Source organism: Miniopterus natalensis, chromosome 6 (genome assembly GCF_054644295.1).
Source record: "Miniopterus natalensis isolate mMinNat1 chromosome 6, mMinNat1.hap1, whole genome shotgun sequence".
Lineage (NCBI taxonomy): Eukaryota > Metazoa > Chordata > Mammalia > Chiroptera > Miniopteridae > Miniopterus > Miniopterus natalensis.
In genome coordinates this window covers 16555807-16583119 of record NC_142086.1, presented here as the reverse complement: position 1 = coordinate 16583119, position 27313 = coordinate 16555807, and positions in this window count along the sequence as shown.

Below are 27313 nucleotides of genomic sequence, written 5' to 3'. Positions count from 1 at the left end.
GCTGATTTGCATTGAGATGTTTGTTTTTAATTTTTTTTTTTTTCTTTTTCACTTTGGGCCACTTTACCCATTTCTTTCACGGCTCACCCCCTGCTTCTGTCAACCACCAATTTATTCTTTCTACCCATTGGTTTGCTTTGCTTGTGTTTGTTTGGATTCCACATAAAAGAGATCATCTGGTATTTGTCTTTCTCTCTCTTAATCATTTCAAATAGCCTGAGGTCCTCAAGGCCCATAGATACCTTGGGAATGGCAGGGCTTCACCCTTTTTTATGGTTGAATTACATATGTGTCACAATTTCTTTTTCCACTCACCTAGCGGTAAGCATTCAGGTGGCTTCCATGGCTTGGCTGTTGTAAGTAACGCTGCAGTGAACACAGAGGTTATACAACTTCCTGAGTTAGTGTTTCCCTTTCCCTCTGGATAAATACCCAGGACTGGAGCTGCTGGATCATATGTTAGCTCTATTTTTAATTTCTGAGGAACCTCCACACTATTTTCCATAGTGACTACACCCATGTACATTCCCACCTGTAGTACATGAGAGCTCCTGTCTCTCCACATCTCAAGCACTTGTCATTTCTTGTCTTTCTGATGATAGTCGTTCTGACAGATGTGAGGTGATATCTCGGTGTGGTTTGGATTTGCACTTTTCTGATAATTAATGATGCTGAGCATCTTTTCAAGTACCTGTTGGCCATCTATATGTGTCCTTTAGAAAAATGTCTTCAATATTCTGCCATTTTTTAATAGTAGTGCTTCCCCCCACATTGAAGTGTATATTAGTCCTTTATATATTTTGACTATTAACTCCCTTATCATATACTGTACATGATATGTTCTCCCATTCAGTAGGTTGCCTTTTCATTTTGTCAATGGTTTCCTTTACTGTGAAGAAGCTTTTTTAGTTTGATATAGTCTCACTTGTTTGCTTTTGGTTTTATTTTTAATTTTTTATTAAATATATCTGGCATATAATATTATGTAAACTTGAAGTGCACTATGTGTCAATTTGATACATTTATATACTATATTATGATTGTCATTATAGCTATATCTAGCATCTCTATCAAGTTACATAATTATCAATTCTTTGTAGTGGTTGGGATGATGCAGGTTTTGTCTCTTAAGGAGTTTGATGATCATAGAACATATTGTCTACATTATTATACTGTGCATTAGATGTCAAAGGTGTATTTACTACTCTTGTAAGTCTGTGCCCTTAAACAACGTCAATATTATCTACCACCCTCATCCCATGGTAACCACCATTTTGCTCTCCGCTTTTACAATTTTGACTTAGATTTCACATGTAAATGATATACAGCAGTACTAACCTTGTTCTGACTCTTCTCACTTAACATAAGGTGCTTGAGGTCATTCGTGTTGTCACAAATGGCAGGATATCTTCTTTTCTCATGGCTGAATTATACACACACACCCATATGATTTTTCCCCCCATTCATCTGTTACTGGGCATTTAGGTTGTTTTCATGTCTTGGTTATTGTAAATAATGGTGCAATAAACATGGGAGGGCATATATCTCTTCAAAATCCTGTTTTCATTTTCTTTGGGTATATGCCCAGAATTGAAATTGCTGGATAGTATGGTAAACTTTCAGTTTTACTATAGGAATATGACAGTCCTGAAAGATTACTCTGTAAGCAGCAAGTACAGTAAATAAAAGGGGTATGTCAATGATACGTGAGAAGTATTTAGGACCCTACATTAAAGGGCAGTTGGGATAGTGGCAGGGGCAGGAGCACATAGACAGATGTGAATGAAAAATAAAGAGAAAATAAAAGAAGACAACTTAGGCTGAAGTCTGTGGGGAGACTGAATTTGATACTATGCGGTGCAAAATTCTGGAGGGAGGGAGACTAAAAAAGGGGTGTTTTTTTTTTAGGCAACATTAATCTTGTTTTTGTTCTTGTAATTAAACATTGACATAAAGCCACAGTAAATATTTCTTTATATTTTTTCCTACTGGACATGGCTTGTATTTCAGATTTGTTTGTAACTTTTGAGTTTCAAATACATTATATTTAACACCAACATAGGGATTCTAATAAAACAGTAATTTGGAGAGACTGGAATGATGTCTTAGAAATTAGCCTGATTCTAAGATAATTAAGAGTAATTATTTTTCTCATTAAATAAATAATACATTCTTAGAAAAATTAAATAATATAAGCATTTAGAAAGCAACTTGTCATAATTTAAGTGAGGATAGGGACATAGATGATAGATGCCTCTTCTCTCTACTACTTGGTGATAGAATGGTGTGCTTTTATACTTCCAGAGGGTCGTGTGGGCAAAGCTGCTACATCAGAATGACTTCTTTGTGTCACAATTAATGTTATATGACTTAGAAATAAATCCATAGGACTCTAGTACCAGAGAGATGGCCAGTTCTGAATAAAGTTTAATGACTCAAAAATAGCATAATTTAAGTTGTGTGATTCACATATGCAAATAGTAATTACACAAGTTGAAATTTAGTCAAGCCATTATGGTCAGCTGTTAGCTGACCTTGATTTATATTTACAAACCAAAGTAACAAGTGACTTTATTTTTTCATAATGCCCAAAATAGCATGTTTAAATTCACATTTTGTATGAACAATGTATAAAGGAATGGAATCTGGTTAACTCCATTCTTAGACTGTTTTCCAATTTAAATATTATATAACATTTCCTTGAGAGTGAAATAGTAATTCCACGCCCCCTAAAGAAAAACAAATACTCGTAAAAGTGGTTGTAATTAAGTCACTGTGATGACTGACATGAGATCTTGTAGAAAGACAAGAGATAGGCAGTGAAAGATACAGAATTTGTTATTTGTGCTTAGTAATTAAAAGTATTTTTCACTTGCAAAAATGCAACATCTTAAAAACACTGTTACAGTGTAAAAATCTCAAAAGCCTAATACATTTATTCACACATTTTGCTGAGTATAGAATGGGTATCCTGTAGTTTAAAATGGTTTCAGATGTCAGTATTGGGCAAGATTAAGAATGATTTAATGGAAGTTAGATCTAATTCCATGTAAGTAAATGAAGAGTTTCTTTATCTAAAGCCTTTTTAACCTAGAATAATGAACACAGTAGTTGAGATGGGTTATGAATGAAAATGTAATCAGCTGGCAGCTGAGTTCAGGATATAATTACGCTACTTGTATAAACATGTTCTGGTGGCCTATGTAAACCATGCTCTGACAAGATAGGTAGTTTATCCAAAAGGGAATCCAGGATAAAAATGTCATAACTGTTGTAAAAATCCTTGTAGGGAAACTGACACTTTCCTTAATTGCAGAGGAAATATTTCTAGAATATAATTTGAACTTAGAATTTATTTTTAAATGTATGGCTTTGTTAAATTATCAACACTGAAAATGCGGACATAATCTGAATGGGCTGACTGCCCCAATCTGGAAGGTACAATAGAGTCACAACAGTCTAAATAAAATTGACTCTCTCTAGCTTTCTCCTGTCACCAGCAACATTTGTTTCAAGGTCAGAGACAGAAAAGATGGCATTTATTTCTGTAACATACACCGAAGAAAGAAATTTATTAGAATTAGTAAAGTTGAAAAATGATTATTGATTATAATCATTTATATAATGATATGTCCACCATTCCATGAACTATTGAGCAACATATTTAAATCATTTAGTGAACTAATAGGAAGGAAAATGTCTCCAGGTGGCATATTTTGGAACTAGTCCACTTTGCTGTTGTCCAGCATAATAAAGGAGCACAACCAAGGTCTACTATGTAGTACTTTTTTTTTAGAAGGCCATGAAATCATGTTATTTTATGCTTTATTTCCTTTAGAAAATAAAGAAAAACATCTAATTATGGTTTATTTTTTTTCCTTAATTACTGCCAATTCTGACTGAGTACTTGCAATCTAATGACCCATACTATGCCATGCCCCAAATTACCCTTTTGGTTTGCTTACTGACCCCCATGAAAATGCGGTAGGCATTTAGACAGGCATGCGCAGAGTAGGAACCATGGGTCAAGTGCAGAGGGTCACCAGGGCTGAGAGCCCCAGGTGCCTAGCGATGGGCAAGACTACAAACCTTTGCACTACAACTCCCTTAAGCATTAACCCCTGGAGACGACATCTGTGACCTCCTCCCTTGGTGCCAACCAATCACTAGAAACCACAACCCTGAGGAGGCACACTGGGAAATGCTGATAAATATTGTATTGCGATACTCCCCTGAGACTTCCAGATAAAAACCATCAGGATGGGCGACTCATGGGCAATCTCTCTATGGAGCACACCTGCCCTTTTCTCACCCCCTTCTTTCCCATGGGCAAGCTCTCTCTCTCTCCCTAGCATGCCCAAATCTCTCCTCCCTCTTTTGTCCCTCAAGGCATCTCTCTCTCTCTCTCTTTGTCAGTCTCTCTCCCCAGAGCATGCCTGCACCTCTCTTTTGTCCCTCAAGGTATGTATATATCTCTCTCTTTCCTAAGCAACAAGGGCCCTTCTTTTGCTGTAACTTGTTTCCAGAGTCCATTTCTTCTATGGCTCACTTCTTCTACCTATGTGACTTTCTAAATAATCTTTCTCTATAATTAGAGTCATGGCTCTAAATTCTTCTCTTAGCCAGAACTCAAGAACTGAGGTTGCTGAACCAAGGTTAACACCCAGTGCCATTTCTCCACTGCTAACACCAGCACCAGACCCTCTGAACCTTCAAAATGAACAACTTCCCCACCTTACACAATTTAAAGGCTATCCTCTGTGTTTTGACATTTTAAACAGAATTAGTTCCAAATTCCAAACTACTGATAATGAGCCCAATCATTTTCCTACCCAAATATACATATTTACACACTCTGACCCTGGCCCACTTTACTGACTGACCTTCTCTAGACTCCAGACTCTCATAATTTTATTTGGTATTTTATTTAAAAACAAAAACAGTTAACAGCCCAAACTGCTATTGAGCATCAAAGAAAAAAAAAAATCCTTTCAAATCATTATTTGTTCTTTTCCATACATGTTAGTGAAATTCTCAATCTCTTTGAACAGTAAAAATTACTTATTTCTTTCAGTGAGTAAATATTTTTTGTACCTATAAACATAATAGATTGCATTCTAACTTCAAGATAATAAGAAAAAATATTAAGAATTTTCCTTAAAAAGCTTAATTTATTTTTTATGATGTTAAGAAAATTAGTTTTTCTAGCGTTCCGTAAGTCTAGACTTTTCAAAATTGAATACATTTTTAAAACTAAAGACAAACAATATCAAACATATTTAATCAACTATAAGCACAATATTACACGTGAAATTCCACTGGGTCATGAGTCAGCAGAATGGGCTTGTGATAATTTCAATTTTCTGGGTCTCATGAACTCATTGTGACAATCCTTTATAATAGCAATCCACTTTTACTCTATTTTTATTTAGTATACACCATTATGAGATATATAGATTTGTCTAGAGATTTTTATAAAAATATAAAAACAAAAGCTCAACAAATGTCAATAAAATAAGCAACTGTAACTTCTTCGGTTTACTGGTATTTGTATTAGTTTTCTATGGCTGCCATAACAAAGTACAGCAGACTTATTTTCTTATGATTCTTGAAGCTAAAGGTCCAAGATCAAGGCATCAGTGGAATTGGTGTATTCTAAAGCCTTTCTCTTTAGTTTACAGATGACTTGTCTTCACATGATCTTTTCCTTGTGTCTGTTGTGTTCTAATCTCTTCTTATAAGATCACTACTCATATTGGATTAAGGCCCACACAGGAGCTCATTTTATGTTAATTACCTCTTTAAAGTGTTTATCTCTAAATACAGTCATGTTCTGAAGTACTAGAGGTTAAGACTTCAGTATATGAATTTTGGGGGTCATAATTCAGCTCAAAACAGCATTAAATTAAGTAAAACAAATGTATAAAAACATGGTGTAATAAAAGTATCCTAGCAAATGTATGTTTGAAAAATGATTTGCTAAGTGTGAAGCCAGAAGAGTGGTTGGAATGTGCATATACTTTATCTGCTCTGTGGAGTTTATATATATGCTAAAATGTATAATCTGGGAAATACACATGTCTCTCCCAGAGTCTGGAACACAGCTCAGACTATTATGCTGCAGACCATAATATCACCAAAGGACATGTGGACAGATCGTGTCAGCAGCATTTGTTTCAAGGTCAGAGATAAAAGGGCTGAAGTCTTCTGTGACATTTTAAGCATACATAAAAGAAAGAAATTTCTAGAAACACTAAAATTGAAAACTGATTATCAATTATAATTTAAAAATATTTCCACCATTCTATAAACTATTAAGCAGAACCTTTAAATCATACACTAACCTAGAAAAAATGTCTCCAATAGAAAGTTTTAAATTTTAATATCAAGGAAGAAATATAGTATACTTAGATGAATAAATCTGAATGAAAAATGCTGTCTTGAGTTTACAATGTCTGTAATGGACTATTCTCAAATCTGATCCTTTATTTTGATCACATTCATGCTCAGCTAACATTGCTGATGGCATATGCAATAAAATTTTAATCTTTGACCTTCTTTGATCATCACATAAATTTCATAAATATCTGTATTTTTTCTGTAGTTGCTTCCTCTGGGAAAATTTGACTTCTAATTATGAATACACTGTTAGAGTAATAGCTTACTTGTATAATGCTTTATGGTTTACATGTTTTTAAAATGTAACATTTCAGTAAATTATTAAAGCAACTTATAAATATAATATTTTATTATAATTTAGATAAGAGCATGAAAGGTCTAAGAAATAACAAAGTTAAGGATGAATGAGTGGCAGAGGTGCTCAACTATAAAACAGGCTCTTGAGACTAGGTTTTTAAAATTGACTTACTCCTTCTGTGGGATATGATTCATTTGGTATAATGTCAATAAAATCATTTTTAGCCCTCTTTCCACTTTCAAAATTAAAACAATAATGACTGACCTGCACAGTGTTAGAAAGCAGTTTGAATTCTTAGCAAACCAGTGATTCTTTGGATTACTTTCAAGGGCACAGACTTGGGACATTGTTTGTTTATTTCATTCTTATGGGATCAAGTTAAACTAAACCAGTCATATAATGGAAAACATATTTGAGGGAGTTTGCTTTTGATTTTGATAGAAGTATTGAATATCAGAAAATTCTTTCAATTTTTCATGGAGAGTTGGTTGCAATCAAAGTTCATAAAATTTCATCAACAGCCACAAATGAAAGCATTTTATATTTTTAAAATTTAACTCTAAAGATAACACTGAGTTTGTAAGATCTACTGTTGTGAATTGAGAAAGATTTAATTCTCTGATTACAGAGGTACTTTATTTCTCATCACCTTTACCAAGTCAGTGTATATAATCTTACTTAAAAGCACATTTTTTCATCCATAGAATGAAATACATTTAGCAGATCACAAAATTATAGTTTTCTAGGGAATCCGAGAGAGTAAAAATCTACCATTAAGGAGTATACTAATATTTCAACTCTGCTTTCTACACTATTTTAAAAAATATTCTTCAATTATTAATAAATTAATATTTAATAACAATACAAAGACACTAGACATAGTATTAAATCCAAAGTCGATTTCCAACACCTATGTTTTCATTTGTGTAAATGCAGAAAGTGCCAAGTATTCAGCAGAAGAATAGAATCATTCATATTTTGGGTCAAATTATGATGGGGTTAAGTAAAATTAAAATGCGTATCCTTGGTAAACATATTAATTCAAACCCAGCTATGTAATTGGAATGCTGAATTATTAGATGGAGATTAGATGAGGTTTTCTTGGGTGAATGAATATTCACTATATATCCCAAGACACATTCCAATTTCATCAACATTCTAAGTGTGCTCCTCTGTTATCACTGTGTCTCCTGATTTATAGTATTTTCCTTAACCACACTTCCCATATTTTAACAAACTACACCTATCATTTAGAATATTGAAAGTGATGAATTAAGCTTAACTTTTTTCTAGTTAATTTTAGGCTCTATAACACCCTTTGCTTCAATAAACTGTTAAGGGAGCTGTTACCCAAATGCTTTAAACGTATGAATATGTTGAAATGCAACCAAAATCACTATACAGTTACTCCTTTTCAAATGGTTCATGAGATTTCTAACAGGCTGTTCAGAATATTTAAACAGTATAACAGAATCATTTAAATTAAAATCCACTAAACAATACTATTAAACAGTGAAGTGAATCCTGCATAGATGGCAAATTTACAGACGTGCAATTTACACTTGCTTAAAATCAGTTAAATAGTTCACACGGCTCACTAACTTTAGTTTGAGTGACACTGTCGATACATTACGATCTACGAATGCTAAGTACCTTAAGCAACTCAGACATTAATATGTTAGGAGAAAAGGAGAACGTCTAATATGATCAAATGGAAAGCAATATTTCAATTTTTCTTTCAAATAAGCAAGGTATATCAATCTATTTCTTTTTAATCATCTCCCAAGAGAATGTTTTTATTGATTTTAGAGAGAGAAAGGGAGGGAAACATTGGTCAGTTGTCTCCTGTGTGTGTCCCGCCCTGGGATCAAACTGCAAATCAGGTGTGCGCCCTGACAGGGCATCGAACCCCAGGCGTTTTGGTGTGTGGGCCGGCGCTCCCACCAACTGAGCCACCCAGCCAGGCATCAATTTATTTTTAACAGTTCACTTTCCTCTGGACAGGACCCAGACTATATATACTCTTTACTGTGCTTCTATAATAGTGATTTTTTGATGCAATAGATATCAATAGACTAGAATAGATTTTCATCAAACTCCGAATGGAGTGGTAAGGATGGAATGGAGTGGAATGGAATAGAAAATAGGATAGAATAGAATAGAATAGAATAGAATAGAATAGAATAGAATAGAATAGAATAGAATAGAATAGAATAGAATAGAATAGAATAGAATAGAAATTGTCAGAATACATAACATTGACAAGGCACCATAGTGTCAGACTCTGGGGTAATGCCGCCTAGGTTCAAATGCTCACTCCTGCACTTAGTAGAGTAAAAACCTTGGTTACGACACTTAACATCTCTGTGCCTCAGTTTCCTCACATGGATAATGCTGACGCTTCCACTTCAGAGAGCTCTTGTTGAGATTAAATCAGTCACAGTGAATAAAGCATTGTAACAGCCCCTCCCACTCATACCCTATAAACGGAAGCTGTTACTGTACAGCGTTTTGTGATTTTCAATCATCCACTTTGTTGCAATATATATTTCCTGCAGGAGGAAAACATTTCTCATTGTCTTTATTCTAGGAATGAATAAATGGAAACATATTCAAGATAAAAAATAATTTTAATCTCAGAAAAGAAATTGGTGATACCTCCAGAGAGGATCCTTAGTATAAAAGACATTTAATTTAAATAGATGAGTTCAAATCCTTGGTATGTCACAGTGTCATATAATCAATTAAAATGCAAGCTTTCAAAATGTGAGGTAAACATTGCTGTGTATAACTAAAAATAAGGAAATAAATGTGTTTATCTCAGCTGGAGTGTACTGAATATATTTGTGGATTGTGTTTTAATCAGTAAGTCTAAACTTTTATTTCATATAAATTGAACCAAATACCACTTGCCTAATAAATGAATGATCTTGAGGGAAGAGGGCAATCTCCAATACTTATACAATTTTTCAAAAATGTAAATAGGTATGCCTTTCAAGAAGGAAATTGTTTATGCTAAGGTTTTGGCATGTCCTTCTGCATTTGTGCCCTGCCCAAATAAAACTTTGACTTTGTTTATTTTCTCTTAAAAAATTCCCAAAGCATACATTTTGCCAAATTTCCCTCTTGAAAGGCATACCTATTTACATTTTTGAAAAATTATATAAGTATTGGAGATTGCCCTCTTCCCTCAAGATCATTCATTCATTACGCAAGTGGTATTTGGTTCAATTTATATGAAATAAAAGTTTAGACTTACTGATTAAAACACAATCCACAAATATATTCAGTACACTCCAGCTGAGATAAACACATTTATTTCTTTATTTTTAGTTATACATACACGTGGGTTCCTGCTCCCATGGTTTAATGGTTTAGTTAAATAACACCAGCTCCCCAAGAAGAACGATCACATTTCTGTTAACACAGTGTGTTAACTGCGAGTAATTCCACAAAGTACACACTCTGCTGTGAGTTATTGAGTCCAAAAGGCATTATGTCAAAACAGATGTGCATCATGATGACAGACGTGTCACCTCTCAAAGTCTACACACGTCAGTGGTTCAGTTCATGTGCAAACATAAAGCGAGCGTATCCTCGTGGTGCTTTCTTGTCTCTCAGCAAAAACCACACATGCTATTGTAGAAAAATGAGTAATCAAGAGAGGAAACTGTACAAAAAATGAAAATGAAGAACAAAAAGTGATAGTTGTGGTAATAAGATTTGAATCAAATGTAAATGGAGCTGGAAACATGGAAAAAAGAGCTGACCCTTGACATGTGGCCGCCGCTATCATTGGAAGGACTCTAACCATGGACACGGAGAAAGCTGGGGAAGGCAAAGCCACAGGCATAGTGAGGAAAGCAGTCCTGGTGGGAAGAATAACAATACCCCAGAGGAAGCGACACCAGAGGAAAAGTCACATTAAAGGCAACCTTCGACATATCGCACAACATTAAAACCCCAAAATTCAAATGCTGGAAACCAATCCAGATTTAGAGAGTACGCTAATTGGTCAAGGCATGGAAGCTTCTCACCCCTTATTCAGAGCACAAAAATCAGTGAGGACAATACTTTTCAAAGTGCTTTAGATCAGAATTTGCAAACAAATAAAACACTTCTCAATGCATCTAATGTTTTCAATAACAATGTACTAAATAGATATTAGCTTTAGTATTTTTTCATATATACTTACGGCTAACAATAAGAGAGTTTTAATGCTCTGCTTAAAACTTTTAAAGGTCATGAAATAATCATAATTTTCCCCACTAAGATTGCCTGCATGGAAAGTGAGGACTGGCTGTCTTATTTATGGGTAAAGAATTGGCATGTGGCTTTCATTTATTACAATGAACATGCATGACTTTTAGTAAATATATGCATATTAATAAAAGAATATAGAGTATACATATTTATATACACATATGAATACATTTGATTGAAAGTATATAAAGTTAGATAGAAGCTGTCCTCTAGTTTTTGATAGTACTGATGATAAAAAGTATTAAACCAAATGGACTATTGTCATTAACACTAAGCAAACAAGTGAGACCACAGCAATAACAAAAGCCAGGATAGTATTCCAAAGCTAACTGCACAACCACGAAAATGGTGCAACCTGTATCAGAGCTTTAGTCATATCCAAATACATCACAGTGATTATATAACGTGTTGTACCAAATCTGAAGGAAAATATACTTGAATTTATAAAATAATATTTATATTATTTCCTGTGAATCATGAAGGTGTAACGATTGACAAACATAAATGTTATAAATCTGTATAAATCTCCAAGGAAAGAAACTTGTAAAAAACCTAAGAAATACAAGAAAGTAAACATTAATACCACATCCACTGGACAATTGAAAATGGTTTTTAAAACTCTCCATAATAACATTATTTATATAATGTTTATAAGCTAGAAAAATGCCTAAAAAACAAAGACACATGATGATAGCAAAAGTACCTGAAGGTGTACGTTATGAAAAATACAAATACATACTCAGAGATCCTCCCTATGATGAACTAGGACCAAGTCCATAGCTATGCATATTTGAGACATCTCCAGATTTGTTTCCTTAACTGCACAATGACAATTAAAAAATATCAGTCTATGTAGAGAACATAAGATATTTAAAGGGGTATAAAAAATATATCTATGAAATAACTTACACCCTTCAAAGTGTTATGCAAAATTGAATTATTATAACTGACACATTATCTTAGTCTAGTTAAGTAAAACATGAGCTACTGTCTTTATTAATAATATCAAGACTAAATTACACTATATAGGCCTTTTTCAGAGACTGTTTCAAATATATTGTCTGAGGAAATAAAGACATCAGCATTTCTATATAGTTTCATCTTGCTTTGCATTTTCAACATTAATTTAAATCTTAATGGATCAGAGAACATGTAGACTCAACAAGAGATGATGCTAATATGGGTCAAATATATTAACCCTGTTCTTCATATTATTGAGATGTAGGGGAGTGAATATTGTCTAGTCAGGAGGAGAGCAATAAGAAGTTTCAATAGTCACTTACCACACACTAAACTGATCTGACTTCAACTTGTTTCTGATGAACAAGTGATGACAAAGAGCTATTCATGACTATGTATATGCCGCAAAAGAATTTAAAAACTCATATTGTTCTGAAATCAGTGCTTGTTTTATAATTTATAAAGCATTACATCTCATAATTTTCTGACAAGCAGGAACCAAATCCCCAGAATCCATTCTGTTGTTAGAATATATATATTTCTTAGACCTGTTAATTGTTTCAAAATCTGTGTTTATATTTATTATTATATTTTCTAAAGTTATTCACATGCTAACCTATTTTCTTTTTCCTATGTCTTCCACTATATTAAGTGGTATATGAGGTATTCTCAAGATGGTTTTGACAAAACATTATTCAATAGAACACTTCTATATGCATTATTCATTGCATTTTTTGGTAAAAGAATAAATGAAAAGATGGACATTTTGAATGCATAATTTAAACATAAAAAGCATAAAATAGTAAACTGATAGGTTGGAGTCATACTTCTTATATTTGAGGTTAAACATTCCCAGGATAATGCATGACTTAAACACACAGACACTGGATCTCAATTAACCATGCAAACTTCACCTAGATATTGACTGAGCTCTCCATTTTCTGTTTTCTGATCTACAACATAGTGAGGACAGTGGTACCTATCTTATTAGAAGAATGAAACATGCCTATAAGAGCACAGTGCGTAAAGTAAGTGCTATACGAAATTTTGAAATTATTATTACAGCCCACAAAGTAGCATGGAAAGAAGTGACTAGCAAATCATGGTAAAGGAAGTCCTCAAGAGAATTAAAACAAGCTGCCTTCCTGGCCTATGGAAATGTGAACAGATGTTGGTATTAGAACAATTAGTGTCTTAATCCATTCTGGCTGCTATAACAAAGTACCATAGTCTGGGTGGTTTGTTTATAAACAATAGCATTCATTTCTAACAGTTCTGTACAGTTCAACATCCAAGCGCCAACAGATTCAATGTCTAATGAGAGCTCACTTTCTGGTTCTTAGACTTCGGTCCTGTTGCTGTGTCTTCATATGGCAGAAGGGGTGAGGATCTCTCTGAGTCTCTGTAAAGATGTTAATATTATCCACCCTGATGACCTAATCACTTCCCAAAGGCTCAATCTTCTAATACCATCACCTTGGGGATTATGATTTCCAAATACAAATTTTGAGGCAACACAAACATTCAGACCGTAGCAAGAGGCTATCCAGATTTGGATAATGCAAAGGTTATACTTTTAGGCTTCTCCCTTTAAGAAAATGAATATGAATATGAGAAATAAATCACCTCAGATTACATTTAAAGTATGTCACAAAACCCATAAATACCATAAAATCTAGAAAAATAGAAGGCTACTTTTATTGACCCCAACCCCGACACTTCTATTATAATTTTTAAAAGACTAACTTTTGGCTTCTGACAATTGAAACCTACTTCTCCTCTACTGCTTACATGTTTCTGATGCCAACTGCTGCGGAACACTTTCCTCGGACTATTTGACTCCTGGCCTGAAACTTGCTCTCACAACACCGGTTGAGTGGACCTATTGGCCAGTGAGAATAGCTATGGAAGTTAGACATTCTCTAAGATAAAGAGGAAAAGCCTAACAATTCATGGCCTTGGATTTGAGACCTCTTAATAAATCTACTAGATGCATACCTGGATCATCTCCTTGCTTGGGCAATCCAAAAGTAAAACCCAGTCACTCAAATACCATCTCACATGAGAGGGAGTATTTTTCCTGATTTGCTAGGGTTACTCGTTCCACAAGGGAATGGTGGGCAAATCAGTATTACAGAGAATGGGCCTGTGAAATATTAAGAAAAAAGACACAAAGGTGTTTCTTTTATTTATCTTCTTATTTCCACAAAGGTCATATTGTGGTAGATGTCAAAGAAACAAAGGCTAACATGTAGTTGTGGATGTGGCAGTGACGGTATCCCCATGCTGGGTATCAAGAATGTTGAAGGGTGATATTTCCCCAAAACACACATATTCTAGTTAATGAGTTAAGAATATGAGAAACAAAGAAAAATGGGTGCAATTTGTGGATAATAATAAAACTTAATGAGACGACCGGCCACGATGTGGCATTTGATCTCGAATATTGGATAGTAGAGAAAATATTTAGACTTTGGTAATTTTAGAATCCTATAATAACAGCCCACTTGTGAAATCCTACCTAAATTGTGTGAGACACCTTAAACTGCCCGCAAGGTATGATAAAACTCTTCTCTACCCTGATTGTGGTATTGGTCACATGTCTGCATGCGTTTCTCAAAGTTTACAGAATTTTACACTAAAAAGAGTTAATTTAATTGTATATAAATTATATTCTAATAAAATATTTTTTAAAAACCTTTGGAAATAATAACTATGATAATAAAGTAAATAAAAACATAGGCAAACCATTTGCAACTGAAATCACAAAAGGCTCATATGATAACTCTATTCCTAATTTTTTGAAGAATCTCCACACTGTTTCCACAGCGGTTGTATCAGTCTACATTCCCACCAGCAGTGAATGAGGGTTCTCTTTTCTCCACAGCCTCTCCAACACTTGTTATTGCTTGTCTTGTTGATAACAGCCATTCTGACAGCTATAAGATAGCATTTCTTTATAGTTTTGACTTGCATTTCCCAAATAGCTAGTGAAGTTGACCACCTTTCATATCTCTGTTGGCAATTTGTACATCTTCTTGTGTCTGTTAGGGTCCTCTGCCCATTTCTTATTTGGATTGTTTGTTTGCTGTTGAGTTATATGAGTTCTTCATATATTTTGGATATTAACCCCTTGTCAGAGCTACTGCTTGCAAATATCTTCTCCCATTAGGTTGGCTGCCCTCGTGTTTTGTTGACTTTTTCTGTGTAGACTCTTTTTAGTTCAATATAATTCCATTCATTTATTTTTGCCTTTATAATTTAAAGTGCTTCTAAAACTTGAATAGAAAATATGTGAAAATAATTGAACAAAAACTATAAACATATTTCATGAAAAATAAGAACACAAAAGACCCTTCAATATATAAAAAGATGTTAAAACTTCCTCATAAATGAAATGTTACTTAAAACAAAACTGATCATGTCTAATCAATTATTTTTAAATATCAATGTGTGATGACATATTCTATTAGCAAAGCTTTGAGGAAATAAGCACACTGATTAATTGCTGATTATATATATACATATATATATATATACATGTAAAATTTGAAAATACTATAAAGAAAGTGTGGCACAGGGCTATAATTATCTTCAGTCAAGATGTGGTTGCCATGTTCCTAGGCAGAACTCAGTAGAAAACCAGCATTGAAATGAAAATAATAAAGAGCTCAACAAAACACATATAAAGATTTTAATACATAGAATAGGTGGCTGGAGCTTACAGCATTTCAAATTTCTAAATTTTGAAAAAGGCAATAATGTACCACATTTAGAAAAATATATTCAGCTTAGATACCTTTCCATACTCTCACCCCACCCATGAAAGTTCTGGTAAATGCTCACTGACAAAATTTGCTGAGAGATTTCTCCCAATTAAGTTTAAATACACAGGTTAGGTCATGGATTCTAGATAAATAACAGGATGATTCAGCATCCCGGGGAAACTGCAATTAAGGTTATAACTGGGTTCTCAGAATATAATTTTCCCTGTGATATTTGCTCTAAGACCTGGAGATTTGTTTTGTTTTCTAAATGTGGGCTTAGAGATTTAAGTTTTAATAACTTTGTGTGTTGAGTAACTCATTATAATCCTTAAAAGTGAGACTCATTAAGGTTTGGTATTGAGATTATACTATTTCTGAGATCCTGAGGAAGGATTACTATTCTCTTGAGAGAGCTGTGTGTCTTCAACTGCTTAACCCTACTCTACCCATGCATCAAGAACTCCTCCAGCTCAGGTTCAAAAGTATAAGTGAATAGGTGAGTATGAATTTTATAATGCGATTAATTTGGAATGCAAGTGACGGTCATATACTTTTATTTTGGACTATAATTCCTTATAAAATTAACATTATTGGACTAGAATTTGCAATGTCACTTGAAAGTGGACTTTAATTTCTCTCTAAAAGATGTAATAAAAGGGAGAGGGATTGTCTTAAGTAACAAACAAGTGGGTGAATTTGCAGTCTTGGGTGCAGCGAGCCCTTTGATTTTAGTTCAATTAATGCACTGTTTGACTTTATGAAGGTGTGAACAAAATTGTCTTCATAGATAGTTCACATCACCCTGTTTGTATTTGGCAATAAACTAAATGTTTCCCAAGGAAAATAAGTAAGTAATATGAAATGGGTCTCTTCTCTTTACTCCTGATATTTTTTCCATATGAAGGTAGACAAAACAATTTGAGGTAACTGCTCTATTTTTGCTCCTTTTTTTCCAAAGTATTTTGAGAGAAATCTGATTTCCTCTGTTCAATCTAATAACCTGAACATGCTTTACTCAGTTTTCTTTCCCCATTTTTTTCTATTGGGATTGACTATTGGGAGCAACATTTCTCTTCTGTTATTTCAGACCATAAAATTTATTTGGCAAAATACTTGAATGATTTTGTGTGTGTGTGTGTGTGTGTGTGTGTGTGTGTGTAGCATAGGTAAGTATGCACAGTTTCATCACTTTGCTGTATAAAGAAATCTTTTTTGCTCACATAAAAGTTAAATCCTTAAACAGAGTCTTTATCAGTAAAGACTCTGATTTGGCTTCCACCTGCTAAAACTGACTTAGTATTATTTCTCAATTTAATAAAAACTCACTTAGAATGATGTTATTTGTTGGGACTTTGACCGGCCTCTTTTAACAACTTTTGATAATCTTGGGATATAGAATGAGGCAAAAACACTCAACCAGAGATTTAGCCACAGAATTCAGCAAGAAAAACATACTCAGGTTTCTCCTCTATTTTAACCCAAAGTTAGTGGGCTAAAGGACTTTAAAATGTTACTTGGTAGCTCTTTGTTTGTTTACTTATGTCATTTGTTGAATCACTATGTGTTATATTAATGTTACATAACATATGTAACAGCAGGCTATATGCTATATCATGCACATAGTATATTAAATTTCTTTTTTTTTTTTAAATCTTCACCTGAGGATATTTTGTTCATTGCTTTTCAGAGAGAGTGGGAGGGAGAGAGGAAGAGAGGTAAGGAGAGAGAAACATCAATGTGAGAGAGATGCATCTAATGGTTGCCTTCTGCAACAGAGGTATGTGCCCTTGGCCAGAATCAAACCCGGGACCCTTCAGTGTGCAGGCTGACACTCTAACCCACTGAGCCAAACCAGCTCAGGCTAAATTTCTTTTTCTCTAACTGTCTTATAAGAGTTGCTAGGACACCATGCCTATTCTATATGCGCAATATTCACTGGAATTGAGGGATAGGAGAATATGCCAATAGAATCACCATTTCTTGGAAATAAATGACCAGGAATTCCTTGGAATACAGAAACTTATATTTATTCATTATATTCATTTATTAACTCAAAAAAAGTTAAAATATTAAATATCTAATGTGTGCCTCAAATATTCTAGACCATGGGATGCAATAGTGAACCAAATAAACAAGGCTTTTTCATGTTACAGAGCTTGTATTATACTAAAGAGACACAGTCCATAAATGGTAAAATAAATAAATTCATTAATAAATTTGACATTTCTAGATAGTAATTGCTACCAGGAAGAAAACAAAACTATGGATTGCCATAGGGAGTATATCAGTTTTATAATGCTATGCATCAAACCGCCTTAAAACATAGTGGTTTAAAAGTAATTTCATCTATTTCTCATGATTTGTTGGATTGACAGTTTAGGCTCGGTTGTTCATTTGGTCTCATCTATGGTCACTTCTGCAGCTATGCTCATCCAGTTGCTTGGCTGAGGCTGGGAGATGGAGAGGGCTTTATTCACATGTCTAGAAGTTAGTGCTGGCTTTGTGTTTTTTAAATTTTATTTTTAAATTTATCTTTATTATTCAAAGTATTACATATGTCTCCTATTTTGCCCCTTTGACCCCTCCACCCGCACCCCTCGGGCCTACTGCACTATTGCCTGTGTCCATGGGTTATGCATATATGCATACAAGTCCTTTGGTTAATCTTTTTCTGTCCTTCCCCCTCCCCTTTCCCTCTGAGATTTGTCAGTCTGTTCCATGCTTTCATGTCTCTAGATCTATTTTATTTGTCAGTTTATTTTGTTCATTATAGTCCACATATAAGTAAGATCATGTGATACTTCTCTTTCTCTGACTGGCTTATTTCACTTAGCATAATGCTCTCCAGGTGGTTTTTGAATGGGCCTTTGTAATAGATTCACAAGGGCTTCTCTATATGATGGTCAAAAGGCAAAAAAGAGTGTAAGCCCCAATGTACAGTACTTATTAAATCTCTCTTTATGTTAGATTTGCTGGTGTTCATTTGGCCTATGTAGTTCATATGGCAAAGCTCAGTCAATATGAATGGGAGCTAATAAGGCCATGATTATTGGGTACTGTGTTCATTGGGGGTCATTAATGTAACAATCTCTTCAGAAAGTTACTGGAATGCCTGTGTATGTGTGTACAAGTTTGTGGGGGTTGATTGGAAGTATCCACTAACTTCAGTAACCATGGAAGCTTTCAAACAGAAAATAACATTTGAACGCAGATCTGAATGTTGAGACCAACGAGTTTTGCATTATAATATAGTAATAAATGGATGATGTTTTCAACATATTAAAATTTATCATTTTATTTATTATGAAACAACTGTGATACACTGAAAATCAGAGAGAAATAAACAACAAACACTGCTATACCCAAACTTGACTTTAAATATAAGTGTAACATCTGATTAAATTTATTCTTGAAACTTTATTTTGATGCTAGTGTAAATATTTTTGTTTAATAGATTTTATTTTCTAAGTATTTGTTGCTAGCATATAAAATGCAAGTTATTTTAGTATGTTCACTGAAATAATCATGTTTTCTGCAAATAAGGGAGTTTTACTTTTTTCTTTCCAATCTATATGCCTTATATATTTTCTTTTCATACCTCATTTCAATGGTGACTTGAAATGGATGTTATTGTTTTGTTTTAAATTTCATGTTTATATTTTTGTAAATTTACTATAGTAGTGAAGGATAAGGCCATCAAGTGGATATAGCCCTTCAAATATATATATATATGATTTATATAAATTATATGCTTCAAATTATATATATATAATTTCCTCTACTCAGCATCTTTTACATTATTATTTATTTTAGAGAGAGAAAGAGAGAGGGTAAGGGATAGAGAGACAGAAATAATGATGTGAGAAACATCAATTGGTTGCTTCCTGTACATGACCCCTACCAGGGATCAAATGCGCAACCTGGATATGTGCTCTGACCTGTAATTGAATCCCCCACCTTTTGGTGTAAGTGACAATGGTCTAACTCACTAGGCAACACCGGCCAGAGCTACTGACTGTCAAGGAGAGAGAGGTTTTCTTGCAGTGTTCTTCCATGTCCTTGGATTAATTTCACATTCATTCTTTTTTTTTAAAATTAATTGTAGTGAGAGAGAGGAAGGAAGATGATAGGTGATAGATGATAGATACACGATAGATAGAAGATAGATAGATAAAGATAGATGATAGATGCTAGATAGACAGATGATAGATAGATGATAGATATAGATAGATGATTGATGATAGATAGATAGATATAGATAGATAGATGATAGATGATAGATGATAGATAGATGATAGATAGATGATAGATGATAGATAGATAGATGATAGATAGATAGATAGATGATAGATAGATAGATAGATAGATGATAGATGATAGATAGATAGATGATAGATAGATAGATAGATAGATAGATAGATAGATAGATAGATAGATAGATAGATGATAGATAGATAGATAGATAGATAGATAGATGATAGATAGATAGATAGATGATAGATAGATAGATAGATAGATAGATAGATAGATAGATAGATAGATAGATAGATGATAGATGATAGATGATAGATAGATAGATGATAGATGATAGATAGATAGATAGATAGATGATAGATAGATAGATAGATAGATAGATAGATAGATAGATAGATAGATAGATAGATAATAGATAGGTAGAGAGAGAGAGAGATAGATGATAGATAGATAGATAGATAGATAGATGATAGATAGATGATAGATAGATAGATAGATAGATAGATAGATAGATAGATAGATAGATAGATAGATAGATAGATAGATATAGATAGATAGATGATAGATAGATAGATAGATAGATAGATAGATAGATAGATAGATAGATAGATAGATAGATAGATAGATAGATAATATAGATGATAGATAGATAGATAGATAGATAGATAGATAGATAGATAGATAGATAGATAGATAGATGATAGATAGATGATAGATAGATAGATAGATAGATGATAGATGATAGACAGATGATAGAAAGATAAATAGATAAATAGATATAGACAGAAACATCAGTTTTGTTGTTTCATTACTTATGCGTTCATTGGTTTTTCCTTGTCCGTGCCCTGGCCACATTCATTCTTAGGTTAAATGTGTGTCCCCAGGAATCACAGTTTTATGCATTATTGTCCTATTAGATTCCCCAGCATGGACATCCTGGATTTCATTATGAATTTGATTTTAATGGCTGTTATACTTAATGGTCTATGGTCATTTCATTAAAAATCTTATAAGTGTGATTAATATATAACTAATTTTAATCATCCTTGAACTGAAACTTATACTTGTTAAAAGCTATCTTCCAGATAGATGCAGAAACTTCTCCCCCTTGAGAAACAATGCTTATAAATTAAATTTAAAACAACATAAAAAAGTTTCCTATGATACCTTAATGATTTTCTAGAGGTATTAAAGAACAAGTAGGAAATATTTGTAAAATCATGACTTGCCTGATTTTTGCTATGTCAAGTAAACTTGTTATAAAATACAAATGAGTTATGCCTTTCCAGAAAGGTTCTCTATAGGCAGGCCTTGTAACCTGTAGACAGGTAACAGAAAACTGCTTGTCTGCCTTGAGAAGGTATAAATTCACTGAAAATATGCAGTTACATTGTTAGAAAAAAATTATAAAACAAAACTGACTGGTGGAAACCACAAAGAAACAGTCTGCTGTTTTGTTAGAGATGTGCTTTGAAAAAAAAGAAAAATATTCTAAAGATAGTTTTAAGCCATGTATCCTGAAATAAAGATCTCTTTTAAGGAGAGTATAGATTCATTGGTTCTCATAAAAATATTAGACTGTCCATTTATTTTTATTTATTTATTTATTTTTTAAAAATATATCTTTATTGATTTCAGAGAGAGGAAAGGAGAGGGAGAGAGAGAGATAGAAACATCAATGATGAGAGAGTCATTGATTGGCTGCAGCCCACAGCCCAGGCATGTGCCTTGACAGGGAATCGAACCCCGATCTCCTGGATCCTAGGTGGACACTCAACCACTGAGCCACACCCGGCTGGGCTAGAATGTCCATTTAGAATGCAAATGCATTTTAACAATCTCTATTTTATAAAATGAAATTATCTCTTGCTCTAGATCTCCAGATGTACATTGAAGCCCTATTTTTTAAATCTTAAATAATTATCATAAATTATTCAATTTTAATATTTTCCTAAGATCAATATTATAAAACATGAAAAATATGTTAACATGAGAACTCTATTTTCAAAAAAAATTTCAGAGTGACCAAACTACCTAAACAAGTTTCAACATCATTTTCTCACAGTTAAGATGCTCCACAAATACTCAATCACTTCTGTATTTTTTGCTGTAGTTTTATGAACTATACCAACAGTCAAGATCTATATCTATATTAATACCTACATATTTTTAAGATAACCATTGTTTTCTTAAAGGCCGAAATATGCTTTTATTTTAGCAGGACAAACTTTTATCATGTTTAATATACTTATGCATTGAAATTTCAAATCATATATTGATTATATCCCTTTACTTGAAGTGTGTATTATCATTTACATAGACAGAAAGTATACCTAAAGAGACAGAGGTGCAGATTTGACCTCACAATTTACTATTCTTATTTTGCTACCCCTCAAGTTCATCAGCTTTAAAATGATTACTTCAATAACTACAGATTTGGTGAGCATTATTATTACATTGAAGAAGATATATGGAATGGTCACTAGTATTAGAATTAGTTACCAATGTGTGAAAACTTCTTCAGCTCTATAACCTAGTGGCTATTCCCAAATGAGTACATGAACAACTGAGAGAGCTTTATATGATAATAAACAAGTTAGTTCTCTTATAAACATTTTGCAAAATTAATGATACAATAGATGAATTATTAAATGCCAACTGGTACTAAGTACTATATTCATCAATTTTAAAAAATGATCTTGTTTCAAAATAAAGCCTCACCATCTACAGGCTGGTTAAGTTTAGCATTTAATCATTTTTATTTCAATTTCCCCATATAATAATATGAGTATTTATATTAATATTCATTATTTAAAGTTAGAGCTTTCAGATGCCATGAAATAATTTTGTTAAAATACATGTTCTTGGTACATACTAAACACTCAGCAAGTGTGGGTTTCTTCTTCATCTTCTCAGGCAGAGTTCACTTCTATCGCATATTAAATTTCAGTTTACCCACCCCCTGCCCCAGGCCTTCACACACTATTGACTGTGTCCATGGGTTATGCATATATGCATATAAGTTCTTAGGTTTAACCTTTATTTCTGACATTTAGTATAGATTTAATCAACACTAACTGTAATTAAAACTAGTGTAGGTTTTGTTTTGTTTAGTTTTTTTTTATATTCAGTCCATGGCATTTAATAGTGTTAACACTGACTTTATTTTATACATGATAAAAAAAGACCTATGGAAGGTAAGTGACTTGAGGGAAATCACAAAATTAAAGATAGCTTGGTATCAGATTAGTAAATAGAAAATAAAATATTTTACAGTCAGATTGTAGAATCTCTAACAACATCTATGACCTGGACAAGTATTGTTACATAATAAGAAAGCATCTAAGGTGTAATCGGTTTTTGGTGACACTGAGCCATGAAACAAAAAGGCAGTTATCTTCGAATAGTGTGTTTAGGAGGCTTTCATGTGTGTAATGTGAAAAAGACACAGTTACTAAAATAAGTGACAGGAGTTTGTTCTGTAACTTAGCACAGCATATCTTCCTTAAAACTTGGCAAAAATAATAGACATGCATAAGAAAATGAAATAATCAGTACCCTCATCAATCAGAGATTGCCACTGTTAACACTTTCTTACAGGTACACCCATTTTGTTTCCTTTTTCAGTAAACAATATAAATATTTCTAGCAAATGCCTTTTCTGTATTTCTGACTGCATTCTAAGCATAATGATTAATAAGTATTAATATTATAATTATCACAATAATAACAACCACAACAAAATATACATTTATTTTATTTTTACCAAATTGGTAAGTTAAAATGGTAGCTCATTATTTAATCTAATTTTGTGCTTCTTAAATTATTAGGGAGACTGAACGTTTTTCTTATTTATTGGCCATTTATTTTCCTTATCTTATGGAGAGTCTGTCCAGATGTTTTAGTTCCAATTAGACTCAAATAATTACCACTCACATTTTTAACACCCAATGAAATAAATTCAAATACAACTATATATTTGAGTAAAAATAATTTAAATGTCCTTCATTTTTCTATTATAAGTGTAACTAATTTTCATTATAGAAAATTAAAAGAACATAAAACATAGCAAAAAAGAAAATAAAAAATCACAAGTATCTTCTGTCATTGTAATGTTCTGATAATAATCATGGCTAGCACATTGTTGTATGACTTTTTGGTGTTTTTCATGTATATGTTCAATTGTATATTCTTGTTTCTTGAAGCAAAAATATATAGATGATAGATATAGATATATAGATATAGATATAGATGATATAGATATAGATATAGATATAGATGATATAGATATAGATAGATATAGATATAGATATAGATGATATAGATATAGATATAGATATAGATATATAGAGATAGAGATAGAGATAGAGATAGAGATAGAGATAGAGATAGAGATAAAGATAGAGATAGATGATAGATAATAGATAACAGGCAGTAGAAAATAGCTACTTTCTCCAACACTCTCTGTACACAAATTCTTCAAAGCAAACTCAAAATATCTAAAATATGTATGTCATCTTACTTATCTACTTAAACTCCATATTTTATATAAAAGCCCTCATGTATGGATATACCACATTCGACTAGCTATTCTTCTCTTAGTGGAGAGCTGGTCCAGCCTTTTTAAATCTGTAATTTCACATCTTAAAATTTATTTTAAGAAAACAACAGATATGGATACAATGTTTTATAAATAAAAATGTTGATGAAATTTTAACAGGTATTTATTGTCTACTCGGTACCCAAAACTACATTAGCCACTGGAGTTAAAACAGTGAATTTCACTAACCAAATCTGTAACTCCAATGAAATTATAATGTAGTGGCAATTATATGTTCTAATGAGAATATATCATTTAAATGTTTAGATAAATACAGAAATATATATATTCATGTCCAATAGTGTTTTGAACATGAATATTTATACATAATGTACACAAATATATAAATATACTCTCTAAGAAATGTCAAACTATAACATAAATGAGCCTCAGAATTATTATACTTTGTGAAAGAAGGCAGACAGCCAAAGAAGGCAGACATGCTGTGTGGTACTATTTTTTAAAAATTATAGAAAACATAATTTAATCTGTAGAAGAAACAAATCACAGATTGCCCTTGGATGGAGAGGAAAGAAAAGGTAGATTGCAAAGAATACAAATAAACTTTTTTTAAAAAACAACTTATTTCACAATACACTAACTGAAACCATGTGTGTATGATATTCTTTTAATTTTTTCTTTCTTTTGGCTATTGGTGGGAATAAAATCTTTTTTTTTCTTCATTTGTATATAATCCATAAATTTTCCTTGGCCCTATTTTTTATCTTTTAAAAAACTAAAGTTGATTTTTTTCATATTGATTGCAAAGCCATACTCAGATTTAAAAATAAATCTCTCTAATATATATTGAAAATATTTCACTAATTTGTTTCTTACTTTTTATTTTATTTAAAAGCTTATTTATACAAAGAAGTTTTACATTTATAGATAATCCACCCAATTCAAGTCAATTTAATTTAATTTATTTTTTCATCTCTTCAACAGTATTTAGGAAGTATCTATGTTGGAAACTGAATGAATACATTATTATCTTTATCAAAGACTGTTAGTCCTGATAAAAATAAACTGAGGCATCTTAAAATTTTAAAGAGTTTATCTTGAGCAAAAATTGATTCCAATAGGGCAGCATCAAACCAGATGTGGTTGGAAACAAGCTCCACCAGGGAGCCAGGGGCAAGACCTTTACACAGAACATGCGGAAGCGCAGTAAGGGGATGGTTTGATTGGCTGTAGCCTCAGCAGCCCCTGAGGTGGGAGAGCCTCATTGGCTGTCTTGATTGGGGGTTGCCCTTGGGTTCTCGCTTCTTAACCTTGAGGCATTCGCAAGCTTTTGTTTGGGTTGCTTATGTGGGCTGCTAAGGCATTAGAAGTGCCTCAGCCTGATGGACTCCTCGTTTAATTAATTTAACCATTCCAAATAATATTATATTGCTTTTTAAAGAAAATAATATGAATATTAATTGTAGACTGTGTTCTGTTTTTATGTGGTCTTAAAAAAATCCAAGAAAGCTTCCTTGATAGTCGATTTAAAAAGGGGTAAAAAAATATAAGCAAAGCATATGGTACATACCAAGCATCAGAATTAATCAAAGTAGTTGCTAAACCATTATAAATTTTAAGTAAATACTTTTATTATTGTACCTTTTGTGTAAAAAAAACCAAAAAAACAAAAACCAGTTTCCCCCTCCTTTTGTTTTGCATAGGAGTTATTGTAATCTTTAAAGTCTCACTTAGCCTTCTGTAACAAGTGAAAGGTATATAATTGGATCCTACTGAGTTACTAGCTCCAGAGACTTAATTCTATTTTGACTTATTTTCCAAATGTCAGAGTTTACACAGACTTGGGAGTAGCTGTGCTGCCTTAGGAGTGCTTGCATGCCTAAGAATGAGAAAACTTGTAAACAAATGAACCATCACCTCTCTGTAACTTACCTCTTTGTTCCACCAGCTGCATGCCCCAGCAGAATCAATTTGTAGTCAAGAGAGGATTCTTGGTTTCCCAGCAAAAACAGAGGGCAATGTTTCAACAAATTGAGCAAATTACAAAAAGAATTTATAATTTCAGCCTCCACTTGTCAATCAACAACTATGTACTCACTCAAATTTCAAAATCCATCACTTGTTTTTATGATGCTAACATAGAAGAATTAACTGTTGAGGATGTAACCATGTGAAGCCAGGGAGAAAGAGATCAAATGTGGCTGTGTGTCAAACCTGACACCACTGCCATTGAGAGCCAGATTCAGAAATGCCGTGAACACAGTAACCAATAATGGCAAAGTCTAAAATAACTAATGTGAATTAGTTTTGCCTCCTAGATTAACTTTCATCATTTTTTCTGTTTGAAAGGTTAAAATATGTGCTTATTTTTCCATGTCCATAAATAATTACAGCATTTGCTACTAAATTACTGCAAAGATAGATAATCCTTAATTTGAAAAAAGACATTATAAAACATGAATTTCTATTTTCTTGTAGAACATGCTAATTTCACAACTTAGCACCTATACGATGTCTTCATCTATTTTAGCTTTTCCTTTTGAGACCCTATCACATCTTAATACACACACACACACACACACACACACACACACACACACACACACAATATATCCACCTATTAGAAAATATAATAAGTTACCTTAGGGGCAGAGTGAGTTATACAATCATCATCTAATTATTTTTCTATGTATAATTTTGTGAAGGATGGAGAGCTTAGGTTAAATAAATCAGATGAGTCAAAATTGTTATTCTTTCAAAAATATTAGTGTAAATAGCTTACATGAGAAGACAAAGAAAAATAGGGAAATT